The 13382-nt window shown below is 41.2% G+C and overlaps 1 protein-coding gene and 1 long non-coding RNA gene across 9 annotated transcripts in view; one reads left to right on the top strand and one right to left on the bottom strand.

The window, feature by feature from the left end:
- Nucleotides 1-5051, top strand: part of LOC133498450 (uncharacterized) — a 62393-nt gene extending 57342 nt beyond the window's left edge. Inside the window, exon 3 of the long non-coding RNA XR_009794319.1 lies at nt 3599-5051. This is a non-coding gene — a long non-coding RNA (uncharacterized LOC133498450). The remainder of the gene's footprint in view (nt 1-3598) is intronic.
- The window catches only part of neo1a (neogenin 1a), a 230305-nt gene that overhangs the window by 176561 nt on the left and 40362 nt on the right, over nt 1-13382 (bottom strand). The window lies entirely within an intron of this gene.

The following is a 13382-nucleotide window of genomic DNA, read 5'->3' on the forward strand; positions in this document are numbered from 1 at the left end:
AATAAATCAAGCAATCACTACTTTATGACGTTAGCTGATGGGCCATGAACACTTTCTAGAGCAACACACTTTAGCATGCTATGACGAATCCAGAGGTGAAGGTAAAAAGGTTAGAGTAGGCAGAGGAGCAGTTGTGGGCTGGATTATTGCAATGCGGGTGCTTTGATGTTAGGCATGTCACATTGTTGTCGAAGACGATATAAAGTGAGAAAAGACATGGTTTTCTCAACCAGTGCCCCTTGGGAGATTCGAAGCATCTCCCACACTGCTAAATCTTTATATTCATTTAATTATCTGTCCCGTAGTGTGCAATATGTGTTGCTGACCCATATCTATCTGTATTACCACCACCAGTCAAAATCCTACCAACAGACACCTCCACCATTACATGCACACACATGTTGAATTCCTAAGCAGGGGAGTCTCCCTGCCCTGCACCAAGGGAGTGAATTATTTATTGTAGACTCTTTGCGACGTGTCAGCTGCTCCGCAGGATGAAATGATATTTATGGAGCCCCAAGGGCAAAGATGGTTGAGACAGAAGTAGCAAGAGAATTAGGGGTAAAAATTGGGAGGAAGGAGGGGTGAAGACAGTAAAACCAACATGTATGTTTATGCATTATATCAATAGTTTCCTTTTGCGAAGGAGAATGGTTGAGATGGATCGAGGGGAGAAAACAAAGACTAGAGAAAAATGTCACCGAATGTCAGAACATGGGACATTTATAACAACATGAGGGTAAAAGGGGTGATGGGATGGAATACGCGAGAGCTAGGACCTTAACTGAGGATTTGCATCTGTTTTCCTGCTAACTTTGCGATGTATTCCTTTTCTTCAGCTCGAGTTGGAAATTCTACTCAATCTATTCTCTCAATCAATACAATTCCTACACCGATTATCCTGTTCAGGGTTAAATGGGAGATAGAACCTATCCTAGGGGAATTTGGAGAGAAGGTGGACTAACCCTCGGATCGCTTGCCAACAAAAACAGAACGCTACAAAAAAATTAATGATTGACTTAATATTGCGCAAATAATTGGTATTTCTATAATAATTTCGCCGTGGGTCTGTTGCCATTTGAAGCGTAAGAAAGGAGGACAGAGTTCCAAGCCCAAGTGAATGTTTTAGTTTAGCAATATTAGTGTGGTGGTGTTAATAAAATTATCAACCAAGAAATTTGCATCAATCAAGAAAGCAGCCCTTCCTTTGCCCTTGCCACCTAAGGACAACGAGTAGGTGTACAAATCTACAGCTTCTCCATGTTTCATTTTGATAAAATTCTGGGACCCTACGATTAGACTGTTGATTTAAAAATATACTGTATGTATGTACATTTTCCACATTTCTCTGTGATTAAATATGATTTAAATGGCTAAAATAATAAATTTCCACGGTGGGATATATGTGGCGAGGAAATGATTTTACCGGCCCTGTTTGCGCTGCGCTAGTGTTAGCGCAGTGCTAGCGTGTTGCTGCTGTGTTACTGGTGTGTCTCAATGATATTTACGGGTAAGTTTTGCGATGGGGGCGGCTGCGTTACTCCGTCGCGTGCGCGCATAAAGCACCCTGGCTCGACTGCGAGCGCCCCCGTAAAGCAGCACCAATCGGCTCTGTCATAAGCCACACCGGCCGGCTGCGATGAGCCGCGATGGCTCATCTCCGCCGCGGGAGTGGATCGGACGGGATGCGGTTTGGCCGTGATTGGATATCATCTGAATATGACTCGAAACAAAACTGTAATATTGCCCTGAGGGCTTGAAACAATGGTGTAATATTGCTCCGGTAACTTCACTCGGTTGTGTGGTGTTGTCCTTTTCGAAAAGAGCTTCGGTGTCAGAAGGGGCGTTGGAAAAATGTGAATATCTGTTGTTCGGCTTCCATAGTAGCGCGCACTGCGCGTTTTCAACGGCGGAAGTGACGAAGATGTCAAGGACAGAGGACGCCACTAATATGGCGACCACTTGGATGTCGAGGGACACTCAATTGCGCAACTTTGTGCATGGATGACGCGCTCTCCTCTCCCCTTTTTTTTCCGTATAGACATTGAAGTGAATACTGTTATATGAATTTTTCATTACAATATCTATTTTAGAATGTTTATAGGGATGTCTGTCCCACTTTAAGGGAAAAGGCACAGCATATTTTCCTAACTTTGAAAGAGCAAAAAGGAGAGGACACCGAGAAGGAATTTAGAGCTCGCAACGGCTACCAGCACTTGCTTACTTAGCAATAGCTGAGTGCAACCTCCCTTCATTCTTCACCATCCCAACCTCCCTTACCTAATAGTCAGTGAAACAGCTTATATTTTTTAATTCAATGTAGTTTATTTTTTTACCAACACCCACACCATTTCTGAGCCAATTATCCAGATCAGGGTCACGGAAATGCTGAAGACAATTCCAGCGGTAAATTTTAACTTTAATGGCAAAATACGACTAAAGTCGAAATTCGAGTAAAGTCACTACTGTGGGAACGGATCTCAGTCGTAGACTGAGGGCTCCCGGTATACCTGTGTATTTAATTGTTCAAAAACTATATATTTACAATAAATAATGTATTTGTCCATCTATTTATGACAGTGTGGCATGACAGACAGAACAAAAAAATCTAATCTAATGTAATCTAATCTTCTATTCGATGGCAATAAGAACATACGGCAATTAATGTACCTAGTTTTTGTGACATTTTAGTTTGTTGGTGTCCTGTGAGATTTTTCAATTGTAAAGTGTGCCTTGCCTCCAAAAAGGTTGGAATTCCGTGTTCTGATCTGATTATGTGTTCAACAGAAGAGCAGCATGTTTCCACACAGCCACGACCGCTAGCACTATCTTACTAGGCAATGTAACGTTTTGTTGATGACTTGCTAGATGTCTCATATTAAAAGTACATGAACATACCTCAAGCAAACCTTACACAAATACCCTCCTTTGTCGTGAGCACTCGTAACCACCAACATGTTTTTTCCCCCCATTTTCTTATTATAATACAGTCAGCGCAATCCGTTTGTGCTGTCATCCCCACCGTAACGACTTTCCGGTGACATTTGAAGGTTGGTATCAGAATAAAAGATTTTATGGCAGTAGTATGACATAATGCAGCCGTGAAAGAGCAAATTTGTCTTGTAGCACACATACGAAGCAAATAAAATGCTGGTAGCAAATAAGAGCACTTTTCACTTAACAGTCACTGCCATTGACAGCTTCTGAATTTAAAAATCCATGTTAACACCGAGGACAGGCAGTGAATGAGTTTTAACAGTGCAGTGAATCTAGAAGAATATAAAGGCCACTTTTTACTCCCACAATCGCGCGTTTGACAAGGGCAGCGTTGCATTATATGACCTACGCATTGCCCCACACAGCACCTCTGTGTAGCTTGTGCGTAGCCTGCCGCACACACACCGGGGAGCTCCTCTCTTGTGATTGGTTCGCTTTGGACACGTTGTGACGACGTACTCACCATTCCTTCCAACTCCATATACCTCCTGTGCCACGGACTTCTTTCGCGATTTTGTAGCATAATTATCCACCTGGTCATTTAGCTCCATTTGACACTGTTTCACCACCGCCATTGTTGTTGCTTTGTTACTTGTTACAGAAAGGAAAGCAAAAACGGCTACCTGAAATTACCAAAATGGGCTGAGGAAACTCCACCCGATGGCGTCCTTGCAAATGACAGCCTTTGCAAGATCCCTGACTTGGAAAAGAACTGCATCATGTTTGTAAAACTGTGCGTGGGTTGCTCTCAAGTATAAAGGCAAACTACACGTGGGATAGCTGCAGTGACATCAGCGTGGTTGCCGCACGTGTGAATATACAGCTCTTAACACTAGTTTGAAGTTCTTAATCTTTTTGAAGGCATAAGATATAAAATGAACAAACTGTCTCGTCTGGGATAATGTAGACCACTGATTTCCAACCTTTATAGAGCCAAGACACATATTTTACAATTAAAAAATCCCGCGGCACACCAACAAAAGTAAATGTCACCAAAAATGGATCAATTAATTACTGTATGTACTTCCTGCCATCTAATAGAAGAGGATTTTTTTTTGTTCTGTCTGTCATTGTGCCTCACTGGCATAAATAGATGAATAAAGATACATTATTTCTTGGAAATGTGGTTTTTTTTTTAGCAATTACATAAAATTGGATAACTTCCCACGGCACACCTGAAGAGCACACACGGCACACTAATGTACCCCGGCACACTGTTTGGGAATCACTGATGTAGACACCTTGGATTATAAACGTGATTATTGTCCAGCTATGATGGCACATATCACATGCCACAATATCTTTTACAGTGCACGTTGACAGCTGAATGATGCTCACAAACAGTTTTATGGTGAGTGTTATTTTTGCTCCCTCTTTTTAAAATACAGAACTAGCTGTTTGTCCATTGTATTGTCTGTGCTTTTATGCTTGATGAGCATGGGCCACGGTGGAAATTTAACACACACTGCCTCATCGTGCACAATTTGACTGATTGAATTAGTAAATCCAAAGACATAACTTTTGCTATGTCAGCTTTCTGGTGTCCTCAGGTACTCTACCATGTGATTGTGAATTTGTTGAACTGACAGCAGAGATGCATTCCTTTTGATGGGTAGGAGATGAGAATTTTAACTTTGGGTTTGATTTGTTTACCAGTGTCAGGTGGTTCCTTTTCTCTGTCTTTGGTGCTATTCTAACTGCTTTCAAATGACTTGTGCAGAATGTGACGCTTGAGGTAGTTGAACTTGCATTCTGGCCACAAGTTTCCTTGCGAAAACTTGCTTTCTACTTTGGCTTGGCAACAGACCAGACCAGACCAGATCTTTCTTGCTTGAAAAACAGAAAATGTCATCCAGATTCATTGCATATACTGTACTCCAACAGCATTTTAAAATAATACCATTTCTTTTTTTGTTTTTTTACTTTCCCCAACATTATCAAGGGTAAACATAAACAGCGTGTCTAGCTCGTCTTCGCTCGACATTGCTCAGACCACCTTACTAACTCAACACCAGTGGTGGGCGGGGCATAAGGATGCTGTCATGGTAAACAACACCGACCAGCTTCCTAAATACGTATGTGAATCAGATGTAACAGCCAGTTAGGCCTCACTCATTGAATTACATTGCAAAATGGCACATACTTTCAGTTTGGGTTGGATTTGTATTTTTTGTGCACAACACTGAATGTCTGTACGCGGAGACCACATCAGTAGTGTGGAATTGCGCACACATGCATCTTGGAGGGAACACTGGCTAGCAACCTGCGCTTTTTTTTCCCAATAATTTTCAGTGCTAACACCCCCCGCAGAAGAAAAGGTCAGGAAAAAGTTAACCTCCCAAGAGAGTGGTGTGCCCAAAATACTTTGAAAACCACTGTACAACATACAGATTCTTCCTAATCTGTGAAAAAAATTGTTTAATAAGGTTTGATTGTGCATTTCTTCTTGTACTCTTTTTTATTTATTTATTTTACAGCAACTATATACCTCCATGCATTCATCGCACTACACTGGCCCTAAAGGTCCAAGGTAAACCTGGTTGGAGTTTCTGGCAAGGCAGATTGTAGCACCTGGAAAATTTGCATTTACCAGACTACATTGCCACTGTAATGCGATTACTATTACATTTCTATTGCGTGAAAATGCAGTTCTAGTATGTTTTTTTTTTTACATACAGGCAGGTTTTAATAGTTAAATTTGTGTCATCTGTAGTCATTTATAATGAAATTTGTCATGATCCTCCCAGTCCAGCCCTGGCTGTGCGGGTGCCGTGCGGTCGCGCTGATTGGGAGGCACAGAGCTGCGCCTCAAGTTGGCTGATTGGCCCCAGTGTATATAGGACCATGGGGAGGACTGGTCCGGCGCCAGATTGTTGCGGTTCATGCCCCGTTCCAGCACTCCCGTATCTCTGATCGTATTCCTGTCTGCACCGACCTCCACCTGTCCTCCGACCAACCCCGTAAGCCTGACTCCTTTGATACTCCTGCCTGCTTTGATTGATCTCCCGTGGACTGACTCCTGCCTGCCCGCTGACCTGCTCTCCACGCCCGACGTCCTGACTACCGCTGCTGCACATGACTGCCTCCCCGATCCCCGACCGTGGAACAATAAATATTTTTCCCAAATTACCTCTGCGTCTCCCGTGTACTCCTGCATTTGGGTTCTACCTCCGTTCTGATGGGTCGTGACAAAATTGTAGTTGTTTTTAGTTGTGTGTTTACTGCTGCATTTGGTGGCAATCGGGCACCCTTACTTGGGAATATCACCTGGTACACATGCTGTATAGTGACAAAATTGTTCCACTTCAGTCAGTTAGTCGCCTTAATTCTTAAATATTATGAATGCTGCTAAACTTTGCACTTTTTCTTAAACTGGAAACTTGAATCGCAGTGTATTACCTGTTCAGGATTTGTGTGTAATCTGTGTAAAACACGCCTAATGTTTGTTTGAGTGCAATTTTTGTGAATGAAATCTGAGTATTTTTATTTAGTTTTATGATTTATCCATTTTATTGCTCTCCATTGGAATACCAATGTTCAATATATTCTTTGAGCTAATTGTTCCTAAAACAGAATTGTGATGAATTCTAGAATTATGACATAATATCACTACATCAATAGTAGGGCTGCACGATTATGGCCAAAATAATAGTCGGGATTATTTTGATCCGTATTGCAATAATGATTGTTAGTCAATTATTCTTCATTAAAAAAATATGTTTTCATTGCACTACTTTTGAACAAACAATACTGTATGTAATTGTTTTCTTTGGAAATTAATCTTCCCATAAGAGTAAATGAGAGCTAATAATGAAGGATGTACCCTTCTACCTAAACGGCTAACAGAATGAATGTGCTATCATAAAGTGCAATCATGGTTGCAATTTAATAGAAGCAACTATAGTAATTGCATAAAACATAACAATGAAAAGTGGATAAGATATTGTGTAGATAGTATAAAAAAAGAGTAACAACTCTAATAAAAAGCTGCAACATCCAGGGACAGCTAAGCAATAACTATGATATACAGTACATACCTTGGGATGACTGTATTTGTTTTCCATGATGATAGATTGCAGGGAATCTTTGTTCCAAGGCTGGTATTCATTGTTTCTGGACATGTGCATCCTGGGACTCACAGTTTAAAGTGAAAATGATCGATGCTATAATAACCTTTATCTAAACCAGTGGTTCTTAAAGAGTGCCACTAGTATCACTTGTGGTACCGGAAACTACCGCTAGCGGTACACAGTGAGTCACAGAATAAAATGATCAAACTGTGCATGATGTTAAAGTTGCATAGATTTTGTGGGCATTACAGTACATTACATGTTAATTTAACTTGTTTATTGAAATACATTTTAATACGTTTATTTTGAAACATTATCCATGCAGAATTTTTCAAACTTTCATGTCCAATACATTTTAAATGAATTGAGTTTATTTTCTATATTTGAGTACAGTGTTGAAACTGTATAATGTTATTGTGACTTTGGATGATATCCAATATACCTTTCAGGAATAAAACATTCCTCCTTTTTTAGGAAAATGTGGAGACGACATTACTATTTTAATGTTGGTCATTGTTGTTGAACTCGGTGTCCTTAGTGTGTTTTTTTTGCGGGTTAGAGTACTTGGTATAAAACTACCGCTCAAAACAATTTAGGGATTATCAAAATTCTTGATGAATCTAATAATTGACTGTTGAATAATTGTTGCACCTCGATTTAATTTTCCCTTAATTAAATTCTACAGGATGCAAAAAGTGTGTCTTAAACTGAATTTTATAGGTGTGATCCAAGACGACTTTGTTTACTCAGTGCACACTGACCTGCTACAAAGACCTGAAAAGCTCAACTGAGGATATTTGGAGTGCTTATGAACTGTGAATAAGTTATTGTTTAAACGCTGTGCCAGGTTTTATTGCTAAGCTCCGGGCACCAGATATGACGTGTTCCATGTCGTCACTAGTTTCAGCTCAGCAATCTCACCCTCTGATCAAGAGGGTCAATCTCTGGAGTCCAGATCTCCCCCAAGGAGCTTTGGTTTGTCAACTAAGAAAGAACCTTGATGACTAATAATAAATCTGTAATTTGATCCACTAAGCTCCTCTACTCGCCCTTCAGTCACAGAAACTTTTAACCCCCCCCCCACCAGTACCGCCATTCTACCCTCTGTATTTATGTTTCATTGGAGGAGTGTAGGTGGCTCGTCAGGAGAAGACGCTGTTGACAGAATAATGCACCACTTCTTCAAAGTCACTGACATAGCACAGAAAAATGAAATACCAGGTAACATTAAGTCCGCCTCACACAGAGATGCGGTCAAAGCTAACTGGACTCTCAGGCAAAGGTTTTGCCGCAATTAAAAATTCAGTCATTTGACAGTGTGTCAATGTCGACGGTAATAGCCAATCAAAACGCAGAAACACAAGAAAAAAATTTCCACATTCCAAGGTAACAGAAGCCAGCCGGCATACAAATGCAGTATGCACCATGTGTTTTTATTATGATTTCATATTTATCTGTGAATGACATCGCAAAAGTTGCAGTCCAAATGCACACAAACGATGTATGTAACGAACCTGGCTACAAGCCAGTCAATGGGGGTGAGGCAGTCTCTCAAAATATCGACACTTGATACTATATTCTTGTCCACGTCCTCTCTCTGTAGGAATCTATTTCTTCCTTGACCGTCACACTATTAGAGTTTAATAAAAGCGATACAGTACAAAACACTACACGTAGACTCAAGAATCTATAAAGGATAGAGGTTTAATGTCACAGACAGACATTGTGTGTGTCTTGTCCTCAGTCGAATTCCTGAGAATGCTTCACCAAACCCCTGGGGATCCATCGAACCTGGGCTAAGAACGACCAATTCCTCGTGTTTGTCGTGATGCCAAACTATTTTAGGTCTCGCATAACTTGTTCGCTTCATCACACTCGTGTCCTTTGCTATATGTGGCACAAAGATCGTGCAGATTAGCACTTTCAAGTTCAATTTTTTTGGGTTTAGTTTGCACAATTTAATAATGAATTAAAACAATCACGTCAATTCAGTGCAGGGATTAGGCTCTGCACTACAACCAGAATAGATGAAATCCACAACCATGTATTTTTTAAGGGGATTATTCATGTATACAGTACTCTTACACACCTTTTTAACGTTTAAACATACAGCGATGCACAGTAGTAATATACACTTTGCATGTTTTATTCCAATTTTAATATTATAGGCTAGGAACTATAAAAAAAATCCAACACTCAAAATCAAGTTACATGTTATATTAATATGAAAAATAATCTGGAATACGGGGAATCTGCAATAGATGAACCGTCATATAGAATGAGAGCACAGTATTGAAATTTCTTAATCCACTGATCAATTCAGAAGTGTTCACATCTGCATCCCTATCCATCAAAAAAATCTATTTTTGTATCCCAGCCCGAACAATAACAATGATACATTATGTTTGGTGGCATGAAAAATAATCAAGAAGTTTTGTTTTTTTAATGGTGAATTAATTATTCCAAAAAGAAATTAAATTCCAACAATGCCCACATTAACAGCTACAAAAAAATATCTCCTGGTATGGCAGCAGAGCCTGAGGCTTAGAACTAAACATTAAAATGCACAACCCTGTGTCCTTTGTTAACTGTATCAAAATGAATTAAATGCATCATACTGATTCATGTTGAGAATTAAGATCAATTCACATATGAAGGGCTGAGCTGTTGAACACAGACTAGACGAGTAAATCAGTCAAGACTTCCAGTCAGTGCATTTCCTGAGTATGTTTGAGGGTTTACATTTTATGGACTCTGTGTAAAGATGATTTCTACATAACTATGGAAAATTAATGGTGCATCTCAAAAAATACTTTCTGACAAATTAATAAAAAATTCTTAACGATCCCCAATTAACACTTGCCAGGCGCCAAATACAATTTTGAGACGCCACTTGCCACGTTGCGAGTAAATGTTTGAACCCACATACAAAACATAACCACACCAATCATAGTGCAACAGTGCGTATCATGGAGCCAGTAGTATTGGAGCAGGGCATGGAATTCCTAATAAGGTGTGTGTGTATTTCCTTCAAATAACATGACAGAATGTATGTGGCAATAGCCAATCAGAGAACTCCTTTTCCTGCTCGATTTCATTTTGCCGGTAGTGGGAGTAAACAGAAGACCCCCATCCTCCAATGGCTCTCCCAAGACGCCAACTTAGCCATCCTGGAAGCCTACTCGGTCAGCAGCAGCCCATCCTCGCCCCGGCAATAGAGGCAACACAGGTTGTGTGGCGCCATCTCAAATGCAACGTGGAGCAATTCTGTCATAACTAAGCAATGTGTAAGGTATCTCGACACCAGGGCTGCATAATTACATTTAAAATAAGAATTATAGTTATTTCATCAATAGCGGCTGAAGTGTTTTTCTGGACTTTTCAACTATTGTCACTTAACCAAACCAGGTCACAACCACACAGGCAGAATCTCAGGGCAATGCCTTCCCATATTAGTCCGCCGTGGAGTAATATTCAAAATTACATCCGTGTGTAAATGCTGGATGTGTGGAAAGGATTTAGATGCCAGCGTTAAAGGAAGTACGAAAAAGCCCATGAGGACACTGACCTCATATCAGATCTATACAATTCACGTAACTCAGGGGTCCTCAACCACCAGTCCCTGGACTGGTACTGGGCCATGAGGCATTTGTTACTGGGCCACAGAGAATCACCTTCTTCTTCTTTTTCTTTCAGCTTGTCCCGTTATGGGGTCACCAAATCGCCACATCATTTTCCATGTGCACCTATCTCCTGCATCTTCCTCTCTTACACCAACTGCACTCATGTCTTCCCTCACAATATTCATCAACCTTCTCTTTGGTCTTCCTCTCGTGATTTTGCCTGGCAGCTCCAATCTCAGCACCCTTCTACCAATAAACTCATTCTCCCGCCTTTGGACTTCTCCAAACCATCGAAGTCTGCTCTCTCTAAACATCCAACTTTGGCTGTCCCTCTAATGAACCCATTCGAATCCTATCCAACTGGCTCACTCCTAGCGAGAACCTCAACATCTTCATTTCTGCCGCCTCCAATTCTGCTTCCTGTTATCTCTTCAGTGCCACCGTATCTAATCCATACATCATGGTTGGCCTCAGCACTCTTTTATAAACTTTGCCCTTCATCCAAGCAGACTCTTGTGTCACATAACACAGCAGACACCTTCCACCAGCTGTTCCAACCTGCTTGGACCCGTTTCTTCACTTCCTTACCACACTCACTATTTCGCTGAATTGTCGACCCCAAGTATTTGAAGTCGTCCACCCTTGCTATCTCTTCTCCCTGGAGCCTCACTATTCCCCCTCCATCCCTCTCATTCACGCACATATATTTTGTTTTACTTGGTCTAATCTTCAGTTCTCTCCTTTCCAGTGCACAACTCCACCCTTTCAACTGTTCCTCCACCTGGTCTGTGGTTTCATTGCAGATCACAATGTCATCTGCAAACATCATTCTCTAAGATGAAATTCTAAAACAATGATTACATTTTGTTCTTTTCTCTGTTTCGATGAGTCTGAAAGTCATAAGGTCACTTGAGTATCAAAAAGGAGTTTACTTTCACGTCACCACATCACATTGCAAGACAGAGTGCAACCATAGACAATTCTGAGTAAACGGGGAAGTTTTATCAGCCATGAGAAGAGATAATCTCTAAAGGAAATGGGCTGATGAGTCTGGTTAACAGCATCATTGTCATATAGCCTGCAGGCCACAGCAACACAGCAGACAGCGATGAAAAACAAACCACACACAAAAACATGAGGATTGTAGTTCATTACGCTCATCTGCTACCTCTTTGGCATGCACTCTCTTTTCTCTCCCTCTCTGATACTGCTCTCTCTTCATACTCCTCACCATACTACATCCCTATCCATTACCTCCTTTACCCTTTCCAGCATCAGATCAGACAGCACAGACTTATATACACTGAACCCTACAGAATAAAGAAGGGGGTATGGTAAAGAGAGATTTGTCTCCATCATTAGGATGTAAATGGAAGTCAGTGAGTAGAGACGACACCTATTTGGAATGGATTAATGCGTGAGACAACAGCAATACAACAGTGGTGGGAGGAATGGGATTTAAATGACCAAATTAATTGATGGTGTGGCATCAGCAAAATCTAATAAGGCATATTCTATATATGTTGTATGTGTTAAGCGTGGGATGGATTAAGTGGGTCCGACACGATGTATGCATGGATACTTTTCAGGGTTGGCACTATTGGGACGACTCAGTGGGTGATCCAAGACACTAGAAATGCACCTCTATGCCACGATTCATACCAGAGTCTCACTGCAGGAAGGCATGAAGACGAAGGAAGTGCAGCACTGGTTCTCATTCCTGACCATCAAGTGGTCGGTGTCTTCACTGGGAACATGTGTCATGTCATTCTAGTGGAAGCCACTTTGCATGCTCAAACATGGTCATCTGTGTGAGGTGCATTTGCATTTTTATTTTCCCTCGAAATTGCTTTTTACACTATGTCTGAGTCTGTGCATGTTTAGGCATGCAAGATGGAGAGACATTATCTGCTTGAGACGAGAGCAGGGAGATGCATCTGCCATTACTTCAAAGGGACAGTGAATGCATGAATGGGTGAAAGACTGAAAATCCCCAAGGGGTGAAGCAGACAGATTTGACTACAAGGCTAATCAGGTGAACTGCATATTCGCAACGTGAAACGCTTTTAAAACATGATAAGAAAAGCGATTATTTTAGCATGGCCAAAATGACACCAACCAGAGATGGCGCATGAGTGAAAAACTATAAAAAGAAGCTGCATGTGATCCAAATAATCTTTCAATTTATGGTTGTGGTGTCTACAAACAACCAATGGGTCCTTTGTGACTTTTGTCCCATACATCATTCAGCTGTTTTAGTTTCGATTTACAACCACAACCAGCAAAAGAAAACCCACCTATGCTCCGCTTTCCAGCATCGCTGACGTATTTCTTGCCACAGTGACACTCTAAGAGAATGTGTCCGTCTATTTCAGGGCTCTGATTTCCAGCCAGTTGGACCACCATTAATTACAATGGAATGGGCTGCTAATGGTGGCCTGTGTCGCTTTCCAACCCCTAACCCCCACCGCACACTCCCTGTCCAGCGTCTCCATGGCGACCTGTGGCTGAGTGCTGAGGGGCCTTTTACCAGGATGAGGTATGGTAATTGGAAGGCGGACCTGACCCTTGTGCTTTCTGCATGACTTGACAATGCAATGTGCTGATTAATGGACAATATTTCTGACAATACTGACAATTTCAGGCAAGGATAAATGGCTACATCCTCCCAGACCCTTGTACAGTATCTTGA

The sequence above is a fragment of the Syngnathoides biaculeatus genome, chromosome 3 (assembly GCF_019802595.1).
Source record: "Syngnathoides biaculeatus isolate LvHL_M chromosome 3, ASM1980259v1, whole genome shotgun sequence".
In the NCBI taxonomy this organism is placed as follows: Eukaryota; Metazoa; Chordata; class Actinopteri; order Syngnathiformes; family Syngnathidae; genus Syngnathoides; species Syngnathoides biaculeatus.